The sequence below is a fragment of the Phasianus colchicus genome, chromosome Z, assembly GCF_987193195.1.
Source record: "Phasianus colchicus chromosome Z, bPhaCol1.hap1.1, whole genome shotgun sequence".
Taxonomy (NCBI): Eukaryota; Metazoa; Chordata; class Aves; order Galliformes; family Phasianidae; genus Phasianus; species Phasianus colchicus.
Window position 1 is genome coordinate 88,125,557 of NC_143476.1, and position 27,482 is coordinate 88,153,038.

General features: G+C 38.3%; 1 long non-coding RNA gene across 3 annotated transcripts in view; it reads left to right on the forward strand.

Moving 5' to 3' along the window:
• Positions 1–19,896: 19,896 nt before the first annotated feature.
• LOC116237704 (uncharacterized) overlaps positions 19,897–27,482 on the forward strand; it is a 34,890-nt gene continuing 27,304 nt past the window's right edge. For all 3 annotated transcript variants that reach the window (XR_016462293.1, XR_004168781.2, XR_016462294.1), the window contains exons 1-2: positions 19,897–20,138; positions 26,470–26,605. This is a non-coding gene — a long non-coding RNA (uncharacterized LOC116237704). The remainder of the gene's footprint in view (positions 20,139–26,469; positions 26,606–27,482) is intronic.

Genomic DNA, 27,482 nt, shown 5'->3' on the forward strand with positions numbered 1-27,482 from the left:
TTTTAAACTGAAACTAAAGCCTTTATCTGAACTGTCAGTGTTATAGATGGTGCCTTTATATATATATAAACATTTGCATAGCTTTTATCGGCACTTAGCTGATTTAACATTCTAGCCTTTTATTTAGGAAGGGGGAAAAGATAATATTTCAAAGGAATATGAAAAATGCATCGCTTTTATTCAGGCCAGTCCATCAATCTGTCTCGCACTGGTTCACTTTGAACACAGAAGCCTTTTTTGTTGGTTGTTCAGGACATGCTGTCTGTGAGAAGGATTCTGGGTCTGGCCTCCCATCTTGGTTTTCATACTGTATCAATAAAGTGTCGCTGCTTCCATCCCCTTTTTGCTCCAGTAGTCCTGGATTTGATGATGAACGCTCTGGCCAGTTCTTAAGATTAATAGTGAGTCCATCACAGCCCTGTCAGAACTGCTTCCCCTGTCCCAGTGCTGGGTAGTCGTGTGATGACCCATTTCAGGGAACAAGCCAGCGACAACCTGATCCATGTCTTTTGTAGTATTGGATTTCTTATAATTGAACTCCCTAAATTGACTTACTGAACAATCTCAGGAACATGAGTGCTGGTGCAGATGGGGCAGGGCATCTGGCTACGACATTCTTGTTATAACTTCTCCAGCCATGGAGCAACACTCTTGAACTATCACAAACTATTGACATGGAAGATTTTATCACGGAAATATTTGTTTCAGCCACATGTATGGCTGGAGGTGTAACAGTCTTATCAGGGAAATGATATTAAGAGTTATTTAATCCAGTGTGCTAAAGCATAATAGAACTGAATAGCAGGAAGTTTAGATCAAATAAATTCAAATGGAAAATAATGAACTCTGTCAAGGTGTATAAGCACATTGTAAGCACATCAAAGAAGGTGATAAATTCACAGCGTAGCATTTATGCTAAGACTGCATGTCTTACTTAACAATAAGCTATAGTTCAGCCACCAGCAAAGTATTGGGCTTAATAGTGTTCAGTTAGAAAGAAAGAAAAATTTCCTCTACCACAGTGGGTGAAATTCCATGGCCTGTATTAAACAGAAGGTCATGCCTGCAGAGGGCTGTGATCAATTCTTTTCAAAATCTGTGAATCTCTGTTAGTAAATGTTTTAAAGTTATTCAGTAAAACACATAGCCATTTGCTATATGTTTCACTGAACAAGTGAAGTCTCAGACCTCCCATACATGAAACTGGTTGCAGAAGTATTCAATTCACAAACAGTATCCATCATTTGAATACACACCTCTGAGTTCATATAGCCAGAAACTCCAGTGACATCCATGAACTCTTAAGTCGCTAACATTAGTTATCATCTCTATGGGTTAAATCGTGTTTCTGAGAAGGCAATGGAAATTGGAGGAAGGCTCTTTCTTATTTAAGCCTCAGGCCTCTGTCACCAGAATGGACTCTACCACCTTGGTATTAGTGGGCTTGAATTCCCATGGCAGACTCCAATAGTGGGAAAAGATGGGTCAAAACTCCTGTAAAGACACCGGAGAGGTTCCACATTAAGCACTTGAAGCACTGAGATGATATGACTCTGAACAAAATGAGGAAATGTATCCTTGGGAAGTCTTTTTCTGAGGTCCTCTATAGACAGCAGGCACCAGGTTTTTTATGCCCTCTCAATGCTACATTTTCCATCTTTTTTTTTTTTTTTTTTTTTCTGATATTCTGTACTGCAGTGTTTGGTCAGGAATGCAAATTAACCTTCCACCCAGCTAGGTGGAGGTTCACCGTAGCACCAGGCTCTTCTGGAGGCTGATCAGAATATCAGATAACAGCCATCCCTCCTCATGAATGTCTAAATCTGAACAAACAAGCAAACAAGAAAATAAACAAAAAACAACAACCATGATTCCCATTACAAAATCATCCTCTCTTCTATCTTTCCTCTTCACTGAAGTCTATACTTTTCCTGAAGCTTCCTCAGAAGTTCAACCAATAAACTAGAATTGGGGTTCAAAACTTCTTTCAATCTGCCAGGTCATTCTGCTACACTGGCCCATAGAAAGAAAAGCTAACTCAGTGACATGCTGCAGCTTAAATAATGCATTCCTCTTCCAATCTTTTTAGACCATACTTATAGCTTCCTACAGACATGAGTAAATTGGAGAGTCTTCTAAACAATGCGTTTTCCACAGAAACGTGACAGAAATGGTATGGAGTCCCATGTCCTTTGGTCTCAGTTTATAAAGCCCTGACAGCTGAATTCAGTTTATTCTTGTGAGAATTGTTGATTATTATTATTTTTTTTAAGATAAAAATCTCTCTCTCAGTTACAGAGAGTTTACAATCTCCGCCTGAGAAAAAACTGAAAGCTGTAAATCAAACCTTAAGGGTTTATTTTCTTCTTCTTGAATATTATGATTCCTAAGCATCATCTCAATTTTTGGGGTGGGCAAGGTCAGGCTGGCACTGTTATCCTCCTTTCTCCAATTCCAGTATCTCCTATTTATTGCTGTTCTGGAGAAAAGTGAGTTTTACTGCTTGTCAAGATGATGTGAATCCCAGGCAATGAAATACAATGTGTAACACCAGCTCTGTGTATAGGGCTGTAGTTTTAATGTGGACAAAATCCCCCACTGCTGTCTCTTCCTAAGAAGCACACATCTCATCCATTTTCATTGTTTCCTCTCTTTGATGTTCTTAGTGAAATTAATCATTTGACAGCAGCAAAGGCTTGCTATTGGCCTCCTGTGACTTAGCTATCTATCATGGATTTTATTTAATATAATAGTCCAAAGCCTTCTTGCATTCAAATCTGTTTTGATGTTTGTTTAGGAAGTTCATGAGTTATTTTCTCCTTTCCCCACCCATTCAAGCTATGCAGAGCTTAGGAATTGCTGGTTGTCACTCCACACCCACTGTGGCCATTTGAAGTATTGTGGTATTAAGCTTCTCCTCCTCTTTATGCATAGGTTCTCACTTTCTTATCTCTCACTGTAGATAAGAGAATCTCTTCTGCACTTCTGCATAGGGCCTGGGAGACATTCCAAGACCATAGCTATTCTGTAACACAGCACACCTTTGGGATGGAGTAGCTCTCTGATCTGCATGTTCATTAAGCTGGGGTATCTGAATGAAAAACTCAAGCACAAACTCCAAACAAGTACCAAAAAGGAGGGATGTATTGGAGGGAGACAGGCGGAGAATCTATGTGAATTTTAATAGGCTTAAATGCTATCAGTTACATCAGAGATAGTGTCACTGCAGAAGCAGCCATTTATTCTTGAAATAGTTGTCACACATAGCTCATTCAGCTGTCTTGGATCAAATCTTGATGAGATGAGTTGCAATGTGTGTGATCTAATAAACTTCACACACAATAAATGCATGTCACATTGGAAGAATATGAAGTTCCTATCCAATGCCATCAACCCTGTTTCAAGTCCTTAGGAAAATCTTATGTTACGCTGCAAAAACAGATGGTTGAAATTAAGAATAGCCACAGCAATGTGTTAATAGTGGTGAGAGCTGAGGAGGGACTGTTAAATTCACACAACAGGAGCTGGGTTTTTTTTGTTTTTTGCTTTTTTTTGTCTAAGCCAAGACTCCATTATTGTCTGCTAAATTTTTCCCAAGTAGAATGGTCAAGAGACAAACACACACAGATGCTTGGTTCCTTTACCTGTTAGATCAACACCATGTTGGTACATGCTGGAGACTTACTGTAAGAAAAAACATCTCTTTGTTAAATTCAGCCATAACCAAAGACCATCATATAGCAATTTCATCAGCTATCAACCTCATAATACAATTCCATTATGTATTGTATTAATGCAGTGGTTTGATCATTCTGAGACTATTGATTTACTATTTAATTTTAATTGTGATCTCAATGTGACCACTGCATTGTTCAGTCTTCAATTATCCTAGTAAAAATGCAGTATATTAGCTCACTAATAGGTGCTTTTAAGTGAACATTTGCTTGCTCATCCTTTTAAATAAATCCATTAAATATATACAGAACTGTTTTATTCTGTCTGCCTTCAATGTAGGTCACACACTTTGAAGACACAATTAACCTCAAGTGAGAAATTTGCAAGCCACTACGTTATTGTACTGGATAGTAAAACCGAGGTCTTTTCACCTTTTAATGTAAGATACTATAAAGACTAAAGTTTCTTACTAGAGAAAGAATTCCAGAGCACAGGTGAAAAGATAGGGTAAAAAGAGCAGAAATGCTGAAGTTTGAAGTTTTCTTTTTCCTTTCTTTCCATTGAGATATCACTGAAGAAACACAGTACCACGAAGGGCCCATCTGGTGGTATTAGCAGCTGAATAATTCCTTTCAACAGTGGATGGGCAAATCTTATACAAGGGGAAAAAAAATATATATTAAAAAATGGACAATTATTTTTAATCTTGTTATTCATGTTGCAGTAGTTGAGTAAGATGCTTAAGCCTCATTTTATGTGCTAGTGCGCTAGTAACATTGCACTCATTTCAGTCCCATTCTCAGGATTCTTTCAGATATGAGATTTTTTTATCCTTTTAATTCCAGCTAAAATAAACATTAGAGAATAGAGAAAAAAAAAATCCCTTAACAAACGTCAAATAAATATCCAAATGTACAATTATCTACACGTATGGAAGAGGGGGAGCATCAGGACACTACTGTTTTTCCAGTAGTGTCAGGAATTTGGTAACATTGATCCTGGTGAGCTTATTAAATAGAAATTCAGAAATTCGAAATTTCAGATGCGCAGATCACATAGGTGTATGAAGAAAATCTTTAATCTTTCAACTTATTTTACATCCAAAATCATTCAATATGCTTCTTCTTGAAACTATGTATAAGAACACACATGTTCTTTCATTCTTTCTGTGTAAACGATGAGTTAATATATCCACTTTTCTTGGACACATCTCTAAAGTCACTGTGATTACTAAAGTTTTAGTGTTAGTGATTTTGGGTCACTGATAGAGAGTCTCGGGTGCCAAAATATAGATGTTCAGGGCCATCTGAGATACTGTCAAGTATCAAAGACACCCATGGTGTTGTGGGTAAGATCTGGAGTGCCAACAGCCCCTTGGGGAGCATATGAGCATCAGAGAAGAATCTACTTGAGTCACGTCTCCCTAAGTACTATAAGAACTTTGTAAATTCTGGTTGCCTCAGTCCATTAGGGACTGAATCAAAGAACTATAGTATGGCCTGGGTTGAAAAGGACCACAATGATCATCTAATTTCAAGCCCCTGCTATGTGCAGGCTGCCTAGAGCTACATCCAGCCCGGCCTTGAATGCCTGCAGGGATGGGGCATCCACAACCTCCTTGGGCAACCTGTTCCAGTGCATCAGTGGAGTAAGAATCATGTCACTTCCATTTACAAGAAAAGGAGCAAGAAGGACCCCAGGAACTACAGGCCTAAGAGCCTCACCTCTGTACCTGGGAAGATCATGGAACAGATCATCCTGGATGACATGCTTGATCACATGAGGAATGAGCGTGTAATTGGAGACAGCCAGCACGGCTTCACCAGGAAAAGGTCATGCTTAGCCAATCTGGTGGCTTTCTATGATGGAGTGACAGCATTGGTGGACAAGGGAAAGGCTACCAATGTCATTTACCTGGACTTGAGCAAGGCCTTTGACATGGTCCCCCACCACATCCTTATCTCCAAATTGGAGGGATGTGGATTTGATGGGTGGACCACTCGATGGATAAGAAATTGGTTAAAAGGCCACAGACAGAGGGTGGTCATCAATGGTTCTATGTCCAGGTGGGGGCCAGTAATGAGTGACGTCCCCCATGGGTCTGTCTTGGGACCGGTGCTCTTTAACATCTTTATCAATGACATCAGTGACAGAATCGAGTGCACCCTCAGCAAGTTTGCTGATGACACCAAGCTGAGTGGTGCGGTCGACAAGGTAGAAGGAAGCGATGCCATTCAGAGCGACCTAACAGGCTGGAAAAGTGGGCCCAGGTGAACCTAATGAGGTTCAACATGGCAAAGTGCAAGGTTTTGCTCTTGGGCTGAGGAATCTCAGGCATCTATACAGACTGGAAGGAGCGGTCCTTGAGAGCAGCCCTGCAGAGAAGGACCCAAGGGTCTTGATGGATGAAAAGCTTAACATGAGCCAGCAGTGTGCTCTTGCAGCTCAGAAAGCAAATGGTATCCTGGGCTCCATTAGAAGAGGGGAGGCTATCAGGGACAGAGAGGTGATTGTCCCCCTTTACTCTGCCCTTGCGAGACCCATCTGCAGAACTCTGTGTGTCCAGGCCTGGAGCCCCCAGTACAGGAAAGACAGAGAGCTGTTGAAGAGGGTCCAGAGGAGAGCCACAAAGATGATCAGGGGACTGAAGCACCTCCCCTATGAAGACCAGCTGGGCTTGTTCAGCCTGGAGAAAAGAAGGCTGTGGGGTGACCTCATTGCAGCCTTTCAGTACCTAAAGGGAGCCTACAAACAGGCAGAGAATCAACTCTTTGAAAGGGTTAATAACAGCAGGACAAGGGGAAATGGTTTTAAGTTGAGGAAGGGGAGATTCAAGTTGGATGTCAGGGGGAAGTTCTTTACAGAGAGAGTGGTGAGGTGCTGGAGCAGCTGCCCAGAGAGGTTGTGGATGCCCTGCACCTGGAGGTGTTCAAGGCCAGATTGGGCAGCCTGGTCTAGTATTAAATGTGGAGATTGGTGATGCTGCATGTGGCAGTGGGGTCCCTTCTACCTTGGCCATTCTGAGATTCTGTGATTCTCTGATTCTGTCACCACCCTCTGTGTGAAAAGCTTCCTCCTATTATCCAACCTAAACCTCCCCTATCTTAGTTTAAAACCATTCCCCCTTGTCTTATCACTATCCACCCCTATAAACAGTTGTTCCTCCTCCTATTTATACTCTCCTTCAGTTACTGAAAGACCACAATGAGGTCTCCACAGAGCCTTTTCTTCTCCAAGCTTCTTCCTTTTTCCTTCCTTCCTCCAAGCTTCTTCATTCTTCTTTTCCAAGAATGCAAAGGGCATTCACAGAAGCTACCCAGGGCATGGACTGTTTGAACCTCCTGGTGGCATGTAGGTGAGATTTTTGAAAACTTGCCTACTAGCATCAGCATCAACATGTGACATTGAGTAGGAGCTCTTTCTGTCTTCTAAGTTTGGGTATCCTCACCTCTCACATGTCTGTTGCTGGCTTTGTCATTCTCAAAGCTTTTGCATGAGCTGATGTACCTCACTAACATGAGAGAAAATATCTTGAGGAAGGGAAGAATGAATGGTTTTCTGCTATTTTAATAGCTCAGTGTCCTACAGCAGTGAGTCATTTTATGGGAGTATGAGACCTTAGGGCTGTGAAAGATCTCTTCTGACACAGCAGAAGACCATTACGGCATTTTCCTGTATTTGAAGCCGTAGCTCTAGTATCTCAACTTGGCAGTACTCTGTAAGCTCACCCACAGAGCTATGCATCTGACTCTGTGGTCAGATGGTGTTTGGCCACTATAAGTAGAAAAAAACATTCCATACCTCAGAATGTGAGTGGGCTACTTGGGGCATTTTTGAAAACAGCAGCAAGCAGGACATCTAACTTCAAATGAACATCTGTGAAAGTCTTGCTGTTTTCTGCGATTTCTGTTTCAAAAAGGAATGTGATGGCTCATCTCAGAACTACAGTTACCCCTCCTCAGTAACTCAGGTACTTATCCCTCTGAAATACTTCTAATTAGTCTGGTAGGGATGGACTGCAATTGTAGTTGCTGTGGAATTTTCATTGAATTTAGATCCCTTTCTTAATCAAGCCATTAACTTTTAAAGAAGCGGTAGAGATGAGCATAATGTAGCAGCAATAAAAATAATTAAGGTTGCAAATGGGTCTTTGTTACTGTCTGGGAATTTGCAGAGGAAATCTAAGTTTTGACATATACTGTTATTGTCATGCTGCATTGATATTCAGTCTGATAGTTGCACAATGAATCTCTATTTTTTTCCCAGCATAATGTGAGACAAATTTACACAAGATGAGAAATCCACACAAGATGAGAACATCTACGTGTTCAAAATGCAGACTTTTAGCCTGATACAGTGAGAAAGGAAGTCTGTAACTGAAAATTAATTCATACTGGAAAGTGCAGTCAATAGACAATTACTAAGATACAGCTTGTGTTTATTGCTTCAGGAATTTTACACAAGATTTATAACATCTAAAAGCAATTACCTTTACATGTAAAGAACAGTCTAAAAAGATGAAACTTAATTACTCTAGAAGCCTTCAAACATTCTCTATCTCCTATAAATAATCATCAACCAGACAGCAATTAAAAAAAAAAAAAGCATGAAAGTCGACATGTTGTCCATGTCAAATGATTACCAAAAAAAAAAAAAAATAAATAAATAAAATAAAAAATCCTCACTTTGTCCACAATTCTTCTGCCAGTTTTGCACTGATAGAACTACTGTTCTGCTCCAGATGTAAGAAATGAAAATCTGATATAACATTTGGGAACTGGAAGTAAAATAGGCTTAAGATTTTAAGAGTGGTCATGTGTATCACTGCATCTTTCATCTGGTATGCTTGACACTTTCTACCCCACTGATAACTTCGGGAATGTGGGAGATGCATTCTCCTCACAGGTACAGGCAGTATGTAACGGAGCTTCCCTGTGAGCATTAATGTCATTGGTGAGAATGCAAAAACAAAAAACATTTGAGTGTTGACTCACACCAGAAACAATGAAATGCTCAAAACCGCTCAGAGATCTTCCTTGTTTGTTTATATGCATGTTTTTAGGGGCATGTTTCTAGGGAGGGGAAAGTTTGTTTTATTTAATTTATGTTTTCATTGAAATAAGACTCAGATACTGCACAGATCTTGGTCCTGTAATCCAGGAGCTTTGGACATTAACATTATTTTGTTCTCTTTTTTCTTTTTTTTCTTTTTTTTTTTTCTCTCTATGATTCACAATTTTAGACTCTTAAGGGCAGAAATGCCTAAGAAATGGGGTGTGGGATCTGCATTAACATACTGAAGACACAGGCAATAGGATATCAAAGGTCCACTGGGATAGGATAAAGTAATGGTTTCTTTTAAGTCTGTAGAATTTAACCTATGTACTTTGATCTTTGGTTGAGTTAGTATTTCTATAAAATTTTCCCCATTGTACCAAGTTTAGAATGGGACTTTCAAAATGAGGACTCTGAAAATTCACTTTCTCATTACAGTGACCATAATTTTAAGTTATGCTCCTTTTTCTTCCTTTCTTTTTAAGACTGGTATGTGAATAAATGCTTAATGTTTCACAGTTAAAATAATGAAGATCTCCAGTTTGTAACCTTGTGAATTCATTGTGATGGTTGCAGGGGAGTTTTGACTCCATGCACAGGCGCACAGAAGTGATGAGTGTTTCAGTACATTTTCACCCTGGAGTGAAAGGAAGCTACAAATTGGTTACAGAGAGAGAAAGTAAGCGTGTGTGTGAGTGGAATTCTGTCTCAGATATTTTCTCTTCAAATTACTTCCAAGATTAAAAGAGTAATTAAGGAAAAAAAAAAAAAAAGATTTATTGGCCTGTGCTTGTAGAGCTGTGGTTTTCTGCTTTTGTTAGAGCCACAGCAACCTTTTGGTTTATTTTAGATGCTGGGAAGGCATCTGTAGCAGCTGCATAGAAACAGCAGGTAGTACTGAAGTGATCTGGGAGAGGGAGAAATGTGCACAGGGAACATGCAAGCTCCTGTGATTTCCTGAGAAGCAGCACGTCGCTGGGCTCAGAGCAGGGAGTTTTCCTTTGCAAGACTCTGACAGCAACCCCAGATCTTCACTGTGTCCATTCCATGCTTGGACTTACTGAGTTAATGTACCTGTAGCAGTATTTACCATCAGACAGACAGACAGACATCCTCAAACCACAACCTCTTCCCTGAGCTTCACATCTGAAAGCAAAATGTAGTCATGCTCAGGATACAGATGAGCAAGGGAAGATTTTTCTGCAGAGCTGATGGAGTGTTTTCAGGAACAGTTCAAGATGGAGTCACAGCTGGAGGACTGGCAGCAGTGTCAGACCCCTGGTGACAGCACAGAGCTGCCATGCCCTGGTCTGGCTGCTCCTTCATCACATGTGATGAGGGAATCAGGACGTGATGGCAGAACAGATTTTGTCCTTTGTGAGCTGCTTTGGTACAAAAGGCAAAACGTATGTGTGGGCTATTATGCACAGACCTCCTGGGTGACTTCTCAGTGCTTGATTACATTTTAATTATTTTTGTAATGTAAAAGTGAGCCCACTCTCCTGAGAAGAAATAGCTGTTTCTATTAATCTACCAGGTTATAACAGAGGATCAGCAATTATCTCCATGCTTTTTATTATGCTGTAATTATTAATAACAAGGGGACTACAGGAGCACTATTTTTCACAGCAAATCCCATTTGGTCAAGCAGTCAGATGTTTCATTTTTGACTAAGTTTGTCAGATGCACCAAAGGTGTTGTGAATTGAGCTGAGCTGAGAGGAGCCTGGGGTGGGGAGGTGGGGAAGTGGGGGAGGGGGGGGGAGTGGGAATGTCTCCAGCTTAGGTATGCCATATAACATTGCATCACCAAGAGCATCAGTTCTAAGTTTTACACAAAAAAGTTTCAAGTGAAGAACAGCAAGCAACCTGCTCAACCTACCATCATTGCTGTTATACTTAATAACAGCACAAACTGACTGTCCAGAATTTCAGGCTACTTCTACTGGCCATTCAGCTGAAGGCTGACAGAGAGTATTTGGGGAGTGTATCTTGAATGCTTGTCCTGTTCTTTTGTGTCTCTCATCGTCTGCAAACAGAAACTTCTGGGAACAAGGCTGTAATATGGACAAAAGTAGATATTACAGAATCGTGTTCCAGGCTACCTGTGAATTGTACAAAGTTCATTTAACATCATGTTTTCCAGGTTATATGTCTTCAGACATGGACAAAAATCATTCTAAATATTATTTTACTGAAAACGCACAATTACTGTCTCCAAGAATTGTTTGGGTTGGAATGGAATTTAAAAGACACCTAGTCCAACTTTCCTGCTATGAACAGGGATAATTAAAACTAGACCAGGTTGCTCTGAGCCCTGTTCAGCCTAACCTCAAATGTACCCAGGAACATTCAACACCTCTCTGGACAACATATTCCACTGCTTCAATTCATTTATAATAAAAAACTTTTTTTTTTTTTTTAATATCCAGTCTAAATCTTCCCCCATGATATAGACCTATAGAAAGGACTGTGAACTAAATGCTCAGTTCTAGCTTATCTGAATTTTTCAAACCTTGGTAAAGAGATCAGATTATTCTTCTAGAAATGGTTTTGGTGATTGTTTCTGGTAACTTCCCAGCAAAACAGAGATTTTCACAACTAAAATTTTATTAAGGCGTCCTGCTCCTATTTCATAGATCCTGTGAAGAAAAGAGCTTTACAAGATTAGTGTCCCTCTGAGCAATTAAGTAGCAGGGTCCCTTAATCTCTGAAGTCATACACAAAACAAATTGAGAAGTAGATGTTGCTTCTCTGGGATCATAACAATTATTTACAGCTTTTAATACATGTGAGCTTACTTGGATCTGTCAGGATATCGTTTTGTGCTAGTGTGAATAGGAGTAATTCTAACTGTCAGTGGAGTTGAGGAGGTGAAATTGGAATGATGACTAATATATCTTGATTTTCTTGCCTGTTCAGGGGAAAAAAAAAAAAAAGAGAGAGAGAGAGAGAGCTTAGAGAAACTTTGGAGAACTTCAAATTCAGTAGTTTATTGAAATCCTTCATTAAAAAAAAAAAAAAAAGCAAAAACTCTGGTTCCTTTTAGTGTCAAGATTTTAAGGCTTCTCAATTCTTATAGATGTTGTAAAATTATTTTATAATGAACTTCCACTTTTGAAAGTATTATAGGACAGAAAAGCATTTATGTTGATCTACTGTCATATTCATTATTATTATCATTTTCATCAGTTTTGACATAAGTCAGGGTGCAGCCACTCTCAGGGCTGTGGCAAGGCTGTTTCCCTCTCACATGAAGCACACTGGGTGCCTCCATGAAATATGCCAGAGTACTATAACTTCTGGAGCTTACCTTACACCCACTTAGTGATACCTAGCACTGTATCTGCCACAAGAAGGGCAGGACCGGATCCAGCAGGATAGGCAGCGATCTGAGATAAGAGGATTTATGAAGCTGTAAAGCATTCAAGCCCTAAACCAAGACATGGACATTAAATCCATTTTCCACTTCAAAATGCCATGACTAAGGAGATTTCATTATCTATGGGACCATACCATTCTGCAGCCATTTTGACTTTCCTTCTGCAAATGTGAGATCATAGAATCATAGAATAGCTTGGGTTGGAAGGGACCTCAAGGATCACCAAGCTCCAACCCCCCTGCAACAGGCAGAGCCACCAACCTCCATATCTAATACTAGACCCCATCCAACCTGGCCTTGAACACCTCCGGGGACGGAGCATCCACACATTCTCTGGGCAGCCTGTTCCAACATCTCACCACTCTCTTGGTAAAGAAAGATCTTCTCTGAGCATTGCAGCTCAGTCCTTATCTCAATCCAAACAGAAAATTCTGACCTTGACTGGAAAATTAAGCTTTCCTGAGGCTGGTCCGTCAACAGTGCCAAGATATTTCCCCTTGGCAATGTTCCTGGACTAGGAGCCAATGGAAAATGCTGCATCTTTGTTTAACACCATTCCTTTATCACATGGTGCTATATTTGTTTAGAAGTGTGTTCTAGGACAAGAATCCCAAATAGGGGCAGTAATAGTAATAACAAATAGTAATCATTAAAAGTGTAAAAGTATAAATAGGAAGAAATAGGAAGAAGTGTAAATGAGGGAACGAGTCATGAGTGCAAATTTTGGAAACTAATGATCTTGCCTCTGTGTTTTCAAGCAAACTGCAGTGCTGCATGGCTGTTGGTTGTTTTGCTGTTTTTCTCCTCTCTTTCTCTTTTTCTCTCTCTCTCTTCCCCTTCCTCCCCCCTCTCCCCCCCCCCGGGCAGTCACACCACTACTATCTTTATCCAGTTTTATTTGATAATGATGCTTGTTCATCTCACCTGTTTGAGCTGGAGGAGTGCTTGCAGTTTTGCAGTTTTGACTCGATTGCGTTTGCCTCTCAGAGCCACTTGATGGCAGTCATTAATGTGACAAAATCTTCTGTACACCCATATGTGTTTGCCTGTGTTTATAGTACATACAGTGTGAATAACTTCTTAGGATCACCAACATTGCATTATCTGCTGCATTGTGCTTAGTGTGACAACTGTCTTTTTTGCACAATGATTTTCTATTTATTTATTTATTTATTTATTTATATTTAATAGCCTTTGCAAAACATTTCCCAGCTTTCAAAGCTCTTTATCAAAAGTAAATTCGGTATGAGGAGTGATGTGCTCTGGATGAAACCAGGCTGTTCCCAGAGACTGCAAGTAAAGTTTGCCAACGTATTTTCACTGCCAGCATGACAAATTATATCCACAAAACAGCCTTCAAAATGTGTAGGTTTTATATGTGTTATACTTGGATAATTTTTGGATATAATCTACATGCCATTCAAAATATCTTCTCCCAGTAACTGCACATGCAGAAGTAGACCACTGCTGTGCACCAGCTCACACATCTAGGGATAAAAAGGGACAGAAACTTCAGGTTATCAGTGAGAGGAGATGTCATATTGAGTAACTATCCAAACTGTGGTCTTTTAACTTCCCTAAGAGATTTGGGACAAATCTACATCCCACTCCTTCCAAAAGAAAAACAACCCCAAATGAAAAACATTTTCCCCATCCCTCAGAAGATGAGTTGTGAACTAGAATTCATAACTGTGCATGGTAAGACATGGATTCAGGAGAGAAGGAGTGTTACAATTTCCTCTTCCCTCCCCTTGCTGCCCCTATCACTCCCAGAGGTGATAAATCACCTGGCTTTGCTCTCCCTGTAGGAGATAATCACCTCATCACCTTTTTTTCCCTGTAAACCCTTATTTTTGCTTTACAGATCCCAGCAACGTTTTCTCTCCAGTGATTTAACTAATTACCATATCAAGTTCAGCTCAGAACAATTGCTCTTAACCTAAATTTAACACTGGCAGTTGCTGCTTCTCTTTCAAACTGAAAGAAAAGCTTGTGTGTCAAAAAACGTGACTATTTTTACATTTCTACCGGTGCGTTTTAAAAGGATTTTATTTTTCCCCAACCTTCACAAGCCTTTAGAAACATACAAGAGCTTGAGGACCATGGGCTATGTTTCATGCCTTGAAGATTATGGCAAATATTTTAAATGGAATTATTTGATATTGCATTTTCAAACGAATTAATTATCTTTCCCTATTCAAATCTGGACTGAATCTTGGTGAATGATAGAAAGGTCATTGCTCCAAGGTAACTCTACTCCACAGAGAGTGCAGAGTGGTTGGGCTGGGCAGTTGAATAGTGCCTGGGGTAGCAGACAGGAGATATGTTACTCCTGTCTGAATTCCTGCCTTGCTTTCAGCTCTGCACAGAGACTGAACTCACTGCCCATGCTACAAATATTCTCTTTCCATTGCACTCTCTTTCCAAGGAAGTAGGTTGCTCCGAAAGTAATATCTCCTATTTATTTCCATGGAAACTGCAACAGATACAAAGAACATGATAACACTGATTGATAGAGCAAATTCTCAGCTGCAGAACACTTTTTTATCATTGTCACCACCCTTGGTTATGATTTTTTGCTGGCAGTGAACAAGAGCTGCGTGCCATGCAGTTGCACTAGCAGAGGTGACCCACAGTTCACCCACAATTCACAGCTGCTGTGATGGTATCATGGCTAGGAAAATGTTGTCCATACAGTTCTACTTTCACCAATCTAAAAAGATGGAGTTCAGAAGGTTCCAAATTTGGGCTGTATGATAGGCGTGATAGGCAGTGTGCTCCGTGGTCTGCAAATTGGTATGGGACCTGGTGCTTTGGTGTTGCAAGAGAAAGGCTTTCTTCTTCTCTTGTCTGACTGGAAGTTTGGACCTTCAGCTTAGTGTAACAGTGAAGTAGTCAGATGTGATGGTATGTCTACTTTTCATGAAATGCAGAAGGATCCCACCTTTCCTATCCCAAAAGACAGTACACATCATTTTACCTACTGAGAGCTGTATCTTGAACATTTTCTTTGATGGCAAATTCACGTCACCAACAATAGAATAAAAGCCATTACTTTCTGAACAAACCTCATTTGCAGTAGGAAGAAAATTGTCAGGTTATTTGATTAAAGACAAATGATAATAATAAGCACAGATCAGGAGAGGATCAGAGGAACAAGTGAAGGAGTTCAAGAAGATTTGATAATCATTGAAAATAGAGCACATTGAACTGCTTGTTCTTAAGGTGTCTAGCTGGACTAAAGGACTAAAGCTGGAGAAGGACTAAAGCTGGAGAAACTTAAGTGTGAAAATCACTTTCCTGACTAATCCCTGAACTTGCTCAATGCAGCTTGTTCTCTGTCCTTACCAAATTCCAACTCTGACTGTGATTTGTATGGGTATGCTTTAAATAGTACAACTTGGTTAGGGATGGAACCATGGCAAACTGATTCTCTGGGTATAAGCTTCACTCTATGTCCTACCACCCAGTAAATCCTCAACCTCAAACTGATGTACTCAGCAGAAGCCATGCAGGAGGTCAAATGGCAGGAACAGTCTGTATGATAAATCACTGGTGTTTGCCACAATGTTCCCCTTCTGAAATTTCACAGAATCAGAGCCACAGGAGTTGGAAAGAACTCTGTAGATTATCTATCTGTTCTAACCCCCTCAAGTTTGGTGGGATGAAACAGAACTCTGATAACTCCCTATTGCTTGGAAAGGAAAAGAAATAAATATCAAGTCCTCCCTCTGGAAACACCTGGAGAAAAGAGTCCTTTGTTCTTGCTTCATGTTGCAACATGGTAGATTTAGCAGCTGTCCCCACCGCACTGTGTGGGGTAAAGCCCTTCAGAGAAAAGCCTTTGAGGAAATAACCTGATTTTGGAAGATTTATAATCTTTCTCCATTTTCCTATGCCTTGCAATGTCAGCAGTGCTCATAGGTGTAAAATTAAGAGCAGCGTACCCAGACAAATAAGATACTTCTCTGAATGGGAAATCAGTTCACCCTTCTCTGTTCAGTCTGATGCTATGTACAGCTGTTTTCTTGCTGAGCCTAAGACAGAGATGCTGTTTTGTGTTTTTTTGTTGTTGTTGTTTGTTTTTTGTTTATTTATTTATTTATTTTCAGACTGACTTAATTTCTCTGTTGTAGTCCCCTCCCTGCTTTTTAATAAAGAAATTACAAGGGAGAATCACTCTTTGAAAAATGATGTATTTCAGGCTGAATGGCTTTATTAACTGTGAGACAGCCTCTCTGAAACCATGCTATTATGTCTGTCCCACACATCCTGAAGAAGTATTTGCCTCTGCATTTGAAGTTTACTGAAAGATTTATGTGAGAATTTGCCCTGTGATTTCTGCCAATTTTAATGTTTTTGTTTTTTGTTTTTTGTTTTTTGTTTTTTTTTAATATAACCATTCAAAAATCAAGATACTACTCAATGATTTTTATGCTGAGGATTTCTATTTAATTCCTATCAACAGAAGTATCTGGAGTTCCTTTATCTGTCTTTTATGTCACCAACATAAATACCAGCAAGTTGAAAATGCTGTAGACCTGAAGATCTGCTAAAATCCATGTATTATCCTGTAAATGTCTGGTTCAAGCTCCCTAAAGGGACTTGGAAAATTCAGCTCAAACTCTTTTCTGATACAAACCTGACTGTTTGTGCAACTTGGACTATGGACTTGGACTATGGACTTGGACTATGTCCAAGTTGCACAGTAGACACTGAACTGTTATGAACAGCAGCTACTTTCATTTGGAGAAATCCCAACTTCATGAGGACTGTTTGGAGGAACTGCCTGTTCAGGAGAGTGAAATAATGACTGAGCTGCCTGAGGTGTTCCACCACCACAGCCCATAGTAGTTCTTGTTTGCATGCTCTCTCTGTATCTCAGAAGACTGGACAGCACCTTGACCACATAAACAGTGTTTGGAGAATTGACTTGAGCTCATTGACAATGTTCACAAACTGAGCACTGTGACATACCAGAAAAATTGCATTTCAGTTCTGGATGAATTGTATTCCTTACCATTTTTTTGCTGTTTTTTGTTGTTGTTGTTGTTTTTCTGAAGATTTACAAGTATCTTACTTTCATTCACATTTCCAAGAAGGACAGCTGACAACTCTCTACCAAGGATGTATGTTTACAAATCACCTTCTGCATAGAGTTGAACACTCTTTGAGAAATTATCTATTTCAGAGGGCTCCAACTTGTATTGCCAAATGAAATGGACATGAAGCTAGTTCTGTGCAATGCAAACAATTTTCAAGTTTTTTGAGATTCTGATTGTAACCTCCACATTCTTCAGACAGAGCTGTTCTATGTAAATATCTAGGTGCTGATTATTAGATTCAAAGCCATGGCTAATTTTAAAGGAGAATCTAAGCTACAGTCCTGAATTCTCCACTTTCAAAGAAAATCATTTCAAACACGCTGAACACAGACCAGCTCCTATAAGTACCAGCAATCTACAGCCCTGGAAATCTATAGCTTTTCTACACAGCCCCTCAGTTCTTTCCTCTGATCTGCTTGTTTTTCAGACAGAAAAAAACCTGCATTTATGAGAACACCACCACACATGCATCCTACAATAGCCTACAGATATAAACTATGGGATCCTTTTTCTTGTAACACGCTAAGCCAGGCCTGATACCTGTTTGAAGACCATGGAACACTTTGCCAGTCTTGGGTGGATAGTCCTACCACACCCACCATGTACTCAGGATTTGTTGCCTTATGACTTCCAGGGCTGAAGATAGACTACACTGAAAAATAGTATTTTGTAACTGAATGTGTGCTCTATCAATTAGTGTTATTGTGCTCTTTGTATCTGTTGTTTCCATGGAAATAGGAGGCATTACTTTGAGAGAGACTTATGTATATAAGATTTTGACTTAAGCAGCCTGGTCATCCTTCCTGACTCTTTCTACACCTAACAAATTTTCTGATGCAGATAATGCTGAAATAGTTGTTAAGGAGTGACCTGAGGAGCTTTATCTTGCTAACAAAGTCCAAGCATCATCTTGTACTTGTTGAATGCTGCCCTAGTTGAGTTTTGTGTTTCATGACTGTTTGAATATATATATATATTTGTTACATTTTGTGTTGCCATCTTTGACTCTTTTTCTCTTTTTCTACGATCTTTTTTACTATTTTACTATATTTTTTTTTTTTTTTTGCAGTGGAATTCTAAATGTTAAAAACTGAGGATCATTAGATATAGGCATACTGGGTCTAATAATTGTTTTTAGCTAAACTGCAGACAAGTAACTTTAAAGTTAGTATTCAGAACATCTCAGTCCTGAAAAGGCTGTTTTATTTTTTCCTTTGATCACGTGCCAGGTTTTCACAGCAGTGTGTTTCCTTTATTTCTCTTTGGAATAGTCAGAGCAGACAAAATGGAGAATGATTTGTAGCCACAGTGTTCATCTCTCTAACCAAGGTAGAAGCTTCCACCACTAGTACCTCACCTACAGTGTGCAGGCAACTAGTGAACCAGGAGATACTCCTTAACTGATGTTTGAAATCCTGATAACACACACTAATCCTCAAGTATGACTTTCAGATAAAAAAAGTCTGCTATTAATATGTGATGTTCCAGGAGATGTGTTGAATGTCGATAATGATCAGAAGCTCTGGTAAAGCCACCAGTGCCTCAGCACAAACTGTGGGCTGTTATGTGTATGAGAGACATTCATTTGCAATACTTTCTCTAGACTAATTCAGAAAACATTTAAGATGTATAGAAAGAGCCACGTGAAATTCTTTCAAAAATTCTTTTTAGTTGGAAAATTATGTATTTTATAATTTTCCACTGGAAACATCAGGAGTTTCAAAAACACTGTATTGTTCCTTTCAGATATTTAGACTGTGTGTGTGTGTGTGTATGTGCACTTCATATGTATATGTACATTTTTTTCTTCCAGTCTACAAAATATTTCAAGAGTGGAGAACAGATTGCTATTAAAAAACATCCACTTGGCCTAAAGTAAAATTAAGAAAAAGAACCCTAAAGCTTGGATCTTTTAAAAATGACTGAAATTGTTTGTAAAAACTTTTACTTTGCTTTTCCTTATTTTTAGCCTACAATAGCTTTGAGTTAAGTTTATTTTGTTTATAAAATAGTAAACATGGATTCATAACAGAGGAAAAAAAAAAAAAAAAAAAAATCAAACCTTAAGCAAATCTGATGGCTAATATGATCAGATCTACCAAGCTATATCTACAAGCTCCATGTCTTTCCAACTTGCTATGATTTCAGCTCACTTAGATTCTGGATTAATTTCATCCATTTCTGTATCTTTTTGGTACTTAGCCATGATGTTTGTAGCAGGGTGGTTTCCATCTCACTTTGTTGTTGCTATATACACTTTGGACGTTGATAACACAGTCTTGCTTCCTGGATGGTCTGCATCTCTTTTAAGGGGGTTATTCTGATTTTATTACAGAGTGTGATAGTGTACATTCGCTGGATGGTTATGTCAAAAACCACAGAGCTCTGAGCCTCTCTGGTTCCTCTCAGGTTGAAATAAATTGTTTTCCAAGTTTACCAGTTGAGGTGGAGTTGCTGGCTGTATGCCTTAATTTGCAGTTATCTTTTTTTCAGGTGCTCAACTCCAAGCAGGTGTGAGGAGACACTGTATTAGTGCATCCATGCAGCGTATCAGCAGAAGGGCTGGAAGGCTTCTGCTGGTGTCTGGGAGCCACGCAAAAATGTGTCATTTCCCTCTTGGGAAAGAAAGAAAAAAGAAGAGAAAAAAGAAAAAAAAAAAAAAGTGGGGTGGAGGGGGGAAGAGAAATCAATATATAGGTATTAATGTGCCTTTGTGAAGATTCAAAACAGATGGGGAAAAGGTCAAGGATTCTTTGTTGCTAAGTGCGTTTCTATGACAACTGCAATATGTACGTTATGCGTGAGCAATCATTTGTTCCAGTTGCTGGATCATTAAAGGGCCAGCATTTCCCTGAGCACTGGGAATGTTATTTACGGCTTATTTACTTTTTCTTTACCCCTCTTTAAGCTCAGGTTCAACAGGTAAGACTCAATGAATACATGAAAATCTAAGTCAATCACAGCATGCTATACCATAGGGCTGGTTGAGTCTGGATTACATGGTGAGTGCCTTAGAAGACGCTGAGGAGCTTAGTAAAGAGATTAGGGAGATTAATTTAGATCCAATCACGCAGTTAAATTTGTACATTCATGATGGTTGGCTGTGCTGGATGCATTTTCTGTAGAACTTGTGACTTGAGAGCCCCATGTGACTGGTCTCTCTTCAGTCATCTGTAACATGAGAATAATGGTATGCACAAAGATTTTAAAAAACTTTGGACATAAAATTATAAAAAATAATTAACATGAATGCTGATAGAATGCGATTGTTGTTGTTGTTATTGTTGTTTTTTCATACATTGAAGTAAGAGGACAAAGCCTTTTTCAGCACAGCATGGGAATCTGGACCAAGAAGAACAAAGTTTTTTATTCACAGGAATCAGATTTGTGGATATGTTGCAGATAACCTCTGAAGTTGTATTTCTAATGTAAATTAAAGCTTAGTAAAATCTCAATTTTCATTCTTTTACTGAACACCTACATTTCTACTAGTTCTGAAAACGGAGAAAATCACCACTGAGAACTGTTGATGTTCCCACTAGCTCTCCTATCCCATCACGTTTTTGGAGAAAATGAGCTTCTTATTATTTGTCAGCCTGACTACATGTGAGATGTAAAACTTTTAATATTTCTTTCCATTCCTCCCTATTTCCTGACTTTCTAGAGACTTTTAATTGCATTTGCCAAGGAGTATAAAAGATACCCAGGTCTTGTGGTGTTTCTCATTGTTCTTGTCTTCCTCCTCTCTTCCAGTCAGTTAGGGATTTAGGCCCTGAGCTTCCCATGTATCAGTGACTCTTTTGTTCGAATATAAGCATATTCTGTACCACATTGCAGGTATGATGTTGCTCACAGATTAATACAGGTGTGAAAAAAGTAAAAAAGTAAAAAAAAAAAAAAAAAAAAAAAAGTAAAATTTGTCTTCATTTACAAGACTATTAGCTCTTTACAGGACTGTTAACTGTGAAGAGAGCAGAAAAATGAAGTACTAGTTAAAACAATAAGCAACATGTCAGAATGTCAGAGAATAGAGCAGTTCAGAAATGTAAATATTAATAAGACTTTGCAAGAAGAGCTTCTGTTTTTAAGGCATATGCTGAAAAATGAGTATTCAGACAAAACAAACAAACAAACAAACAAAACCTCACCAACACAACAAAAAGGTGTTCTAATTTTTTTATTAATTATTTTGGTTTCCCCTTTTTACCCTCTGCAAACCACCATGAATCAGATAGAAAGATCTGGTAGAAGTCAAAGTCAAAAGAACCAACCTACCAACTCAAGCAATGAATGAGATCTATTGGACTAGGAAGCTGTGTTTGAAACACTGACAGACAGCCTTTCTGCTGAAAAAAAAGTGCCCAGCAGTGGGTGCAGGTTTACAGAGAGAAATATCAAGCTCCCAAAATATTAGGCAGTTCTTCAAAAAGCACCCAGAGCAAGCTGCCTAAGGATTGCACTGGCAGCTTAGGAAACTGCAAGATGTCAACTCAACTGGCAGGTAGCCTCAGGCAGCAAGCACAGTTTAAATGTCATAAACACTGCTCATGCTATTTGGCCTTAATCAGTTTTTGTTCATTTTTTAAGAAGAGAAATATCAAAGTTGAAGAGATTTGCAATATTTATTTTGTTAATTGCTTAAAAATTTTGCTGGTATTTAGCCCCAGGGTGTAACTTTTATGATTTATTGTGTATCATTGTTGTGAAATATTTTTCTTAAATTGAATAATTTCAACATAGCTCTCTAATGGCAGGGTGATTTCATTGCAATCAGTAATAAAACTCTCCTTAATTCAAGGGAATTGATAAGGAAACACTCTGTGGGTTTCTGATAGTTTCTTTGAATAATTATTCAATTATACTTCCACTCTTGCCTTTTTTCATAAACAAACAAACAAACAAACAAACAAATAAATAAATAAATGCTTTAAGATGCCTGAGTTAAATTTCTGTGTTTTAGGATTGCTGCCAGAGAATTCAAGGAGGCATAAACTCAAAACAGCAGGCAGAAAAAAATCCCTATGAAATTAGTATGATTTCTTATTCTTCAAAATTAAAAACTGAATTTATTTACACCTAAGATGCTAATAATTTTTCCAGTAATCCAAACAATTTTTATTTTATTTTATTTTATTTTATTTTATTTTATTTTATTTTATTTTATTTTATTTTATTTTATTTTATTTCCCAAGACACACAGAAGATAACTGTGGACTCCTGTGCTAGAATGTATTAGAGAAAGTACAGGCTGTCCTGTACTAAATTAACCATTTAGTCCATGGGTGTCCAACCTTTTGGCTCTCCTGGACTGCACTGAGTGCAGAGGAATTGCCTTGGGCCACATATTGTAGGTTGCTCTGAAAGTAATGCCTCTTATTTATTTCCATGTAAATGGTACTAGATACAAAGAGCACAATAACTCAGCTTGATTGAGGAAATTCTCAGCTACAAAACATTATTTTCCCACATAATCTTAACCATGAGCTGTGCATTCTTGCCAGCAATGGACAAGAGCCTGCTTATAAAAATCTGTATCAGCAAGGCTGACCCACTGTTTCTGTTGTCAATGCTGAAGCATAACACTAACTGCTTCCCTGCACTCACACCCACCGCTTGGTCTTCATAAATGTTCAGCAAGAGTAGATGAATGTCACTGGGTGCAATTTTTTTTCACATGGAGGAATTCAATGCCACACCTTTGCTTCATATGCACTTCCATGTCAGACACCGATTTGTTGGAGTGCCCCTCTGCTGCCATCTGTTACACAACAACAAAATGTCATGAAATACTGTCTTACTGTTAGCTGTGCTGGACCGCATGCAGGCCACAGGTTGGACATGCCTGACTTAGCCTTTTAGTGTTGTCAACCATTTAGAGAGAGTTAATCTTTTAAAAAGTACTGTCATCTGAACTCTTGCCTGTCTTTTCTCATATAAGTAAGAAATTCTCTCTAGGAGATTTTTTACTCCATATAATAATTTATTTGTCTATCAATTATCAGTTTAGTTTTGCATTAATTCAAGTTCAGCACATTTTAAAAAAGTCCTCATGCAAGGATGGATCACACAGATCTTTTTCTCTCAGTGGAGCTTTGTGAGTTGAAGATAAAATAAGCTAATACCATGGTTGCTCTCTGGTTCCTTTTGTAGATTGAATCTTGAAAGGATGTAAGTACAAAACCAAGCAGTTTGAGCTGATTGTATTGCTGATTTCAGTAATGGGCTTTCAATTGTGAGCATTTGCAGAAAAGTAATTGAGGAGTGAATATATTTGCTAAAGAAGAAAGAAAAGAAAAAAAGAAAGAAAATGACTCAGAAGGACTAAATGCTGTTTGTACTGAAAGAGTTGAGTTGAAAGAACTCGGAGGTGAGAGTGTGAGTTTCAGGATTGGAAAGATAATAATGAATAATAGAACACTGATTGAATTGGGATACCACCAACCTTTAAGGAAAATATTACAAGCAAGCATTAAGTCTCTTAAAAAGGCCCAAGAACTACCTTTGTTTACATATACATATGTAACAGCTCATAGTTTTAACTGATATGTGTTGAAAACAGTATTTCTTTAAGAGTGATGAAAGAATGGAAGAAATACCCATGAAGGTCATTGCAATATGGATATCCAAGTTGCTGGGGAACAATTTAATGTGTAGAATATAAAGATGATGCTAAAAAGTCTTGGCAGTAAAGCAGTTTTTCAAGAAAATGTGATGATTTTGGTAATTAGATATATTATATATATATTTAACTTGTATCAGAATGTTGCAATATATTTGATAGTTTTTAAGTTTACATGCTGATACCAAGAGTGCACATGCAGATCAATATTAATGGAAGTAATGATTTTCTGTGTTTAATATATCAATATAATATGGTTTCTTCACTGACAAGTAATACACATTCCAGAGGCAATGATGAGACAGTATTTAGCCACATAGCTCACCATCTAAATATCAGGAGAGCAAGCACTTCATTTACTGCTGTTTAAATATCTTCAGTGTGTTTAAAGAGATAGCTTATTAACCATCCAGCATCCTTCTACTTTCAATATAGAACAGGAGCTAATGTCTTCTCAAGTGTCAGTTTCTGAAATCTTGAAGATTTAATGGGATGTATGCTACATAATTTTTAGCAGGTTTGATAAATTCTGGGGAGAAGACTATTCCTGGAGTTGTGCTTCTGTGATAACCAGGATACAGGCTGTTACCCACTGGAAGGAGGTGGTCTATCACTGCCAACATCACCAGCAGTTTTATTAAGAAGTGGAATTACACTAAGACAGTGGCGGGAAATTTTACAAGAAAACGTTTTTGAAAAAAAATGCTAAGCTCAGACTTGATCAACTATTTGTTAATGTGATTAAACCAAGATTAAAAATCACATTCAAATGTAAAGAAGGAGAGTGCGGGACAGAAGGTTAAGAGTTATAACAGCTTAGGTGGTAAATAGGTCCTTAGGAGGGAGGGGGAGAGGGTAGAAAATACATGTTCTTGACTTGACGGGCATTTTGATTCCTTGAAAAATTGTATCTCTTTATAACTTTGTATGTGTAAAAGCATTGTTCCCACATGCTACACTCTGTATTTGAATATTAGCAACCTTGTCTTCTGAAGTACTATCAGCCTGTAACTGCATCTAATACCAGTTATGAAATGAATATCTTTGAGTGATCAGAGATTTCACTGCGTGAATCACATAAGCACTGAACGTTAAGGAGAACAGAAGTCACCTGTGGGGCAATCCCCTGTCTCATAAGTTATAGCATATTTTCCATCTCTTTTCTCTCACTCCTTAATAACATTCCAGGGTGAAATCCTACCCCTTCCGAAGCTATTGGGAGTTTTCTCTTTGACGCCACTCAGACAGAATTCATCCTTCATGCTCTGTATTGCCTTTTGATGAGTGGGCTTCCTTCCTTCCAAATTTATCACAGCAGAATCTATGCATTAAATTCTGTCAACTTAATCACAAATAAAAGGCAGCTTAATGTTTTGTACTGTGGGTTTGATGTAAGAAACTCACAGATGATGTTTGTGCTCTTTACCTGAATATAAAATGAAAAAGCAGATAAGATGGCTGTGCTACTTGGGGTTGAATGTTCAGAACCAGATTCTTAATTACAATAAGTTTCTTTGCAAATGGGTCCAAAAGAAAACATCTAGTAGGGTGAAGTAAATTGAATACATTTTACTGGTGGTTCAGTAACCCTTTTACTAAGTGGTCCATTATGTTGACGTCTGTAAGAATAGCTGTGTGAGTGAAGCCTCTTTATAGAAGATCGAAGCTCTTAACTGTTATCTATGTAAATATTTTGTGCCAGCACTCACAGTTCTATCTTGAACATCAATGATGGGTTACTTTTAAATGCTCCTAGTTCATGGTTAACAAAGTGACTTGGGAGTTTTATATTAAAATAAATAAATAAATAAACAAATAAATAAAGAACTGAACAGAAAGTAAAAATTAAAGGCAAAAAAATATACAGTTACAAAGCAAAGACAAAAGCCTGACCCCTAAATAAGATCTCAGAGGAAATAAACCTGCTGATGCAGGTTTAATTCAAAACAAGTTACTGTTGAATGAAGAATGCTATCATATGACTTAGTAGATTAAAAGTGCTTATCAGTGTTGTTTTTTAAGGGATTAGAGTTTTACAATAAAGACAATTTCCAAGATAGTTGGTATCATTGTGATAACCCATCAAGAAGTTCCATTGTACCACAAATACAGGGGAAAAAGCTTATGTTTTTTTAATTCCTTTTTTTTTCAACTCCTGTTGTAACCGGTCGTGCTATACTTATCATTATTGTCCAGCAACCTTTCTTTCCCTCCCCTCCTCCCCCGCTTTTGTTTTGATTTTTATTTTCTTCTGAATTTTTTTTTTTATTATTATTATCATTATTTTTTTTTAGTTGGAAATATTGTAATACCTTTGGAGTTTATTCAACTGAAACAAATGTGAGCATAGCCTTGGCTTATTTATTCAATGGAAGATATCATTACTATGTGTTAAGAAGTGCACAGAAAAACTGATGTACCCAGCTATTTCATTTTTGCTGTGTACATAAGCTACTAAGTGCAAAAATGTTGCTCTTTTTATTGCTTGCTTTAGTAGGAAGCACAGTCAGCTTCCACTAGCCCATTAAATAGGCTGATAGCTGATTCAGATGTCTGCAGAACTCTTCAAAGAACAACTAGCAGTTTGTTGCTGTACTAGTACAAGCAAACAGATAACACTTTTTATGATTTCAGATACAGCTGGAAGACACAATTAACCCTGTCTTCTTTAAGTGTCTGCCCCAACCCTGACCTGGAGAAGTAGCTTGGGACTGGGTTTTGTACTGAATGCTGTTTAATAACTGAGACATTACAAGCAGTGAGATGCCAGGTAAGTATGAAAGTATTATGCCATCTTACTTACTGCCCATTCCTGATTTTTTTAACAAAAAATAATCTAGAAATACTTTTCTGTAACAAACCCAACTGCTCTTGCTATCTGTAGATTGTGTTATTGTATTACATCATTGAAGAGATAAGTTAATCTTTCTATCAACATGCACAGAAATGCAAAGCAGTTTGAAATATGGATGTAACTCATTCTACTGCATGTGTTAGGAACACAGACCTTTGGAATAGCTGGCACAAAATGACAAGTGAAAAGAAATGTTACCACCAGTTTCATGTAGGCAACTGGCGAAAGTGTACCTGAAAGGGAGAGATGAGAAAAAAGGCACATCAAAAGGGGGAGTCACTGATGTAACAGTCTGTCAACTGGGAAAGTAAGAACAGTTCTCTGCAATGTTAGCAAACTGATTTAGCTAGTTTTATCTCACTCATTTAACTTCTATGAGCCACCTACTGTGATACTTACCTACAGATTTAAAAAGGTGTCTATATGTAGAGCTCCTCTTACAGTCAACAGAGATTTAGGGTTTTCCCACATTCAGAGCTAACTGAAATGTCTTCAAGTGTTGTCTACCTGACTTTAAACTGGTACTCAGAAATGGTCTCATGTGTTAGCTGTCATTCACTAGAAATATTTATAAATATATGAATATCATACAGCCTCTTAAATTACAGCAGAGTCTGCATATAGGTATTTAAAGTCTGACCCAGGGACTAGATTGCAGAGTATCTCAAGCTCCACTGACTTTACTCAACAGATATCCATTGAACTGGGAACATCTGGATTTATCTGTCTGAAACTTGAAAAGCTCATGCAGATTAGAATAAATTTATTAAAAACAATAGATTGAGAAGTCATT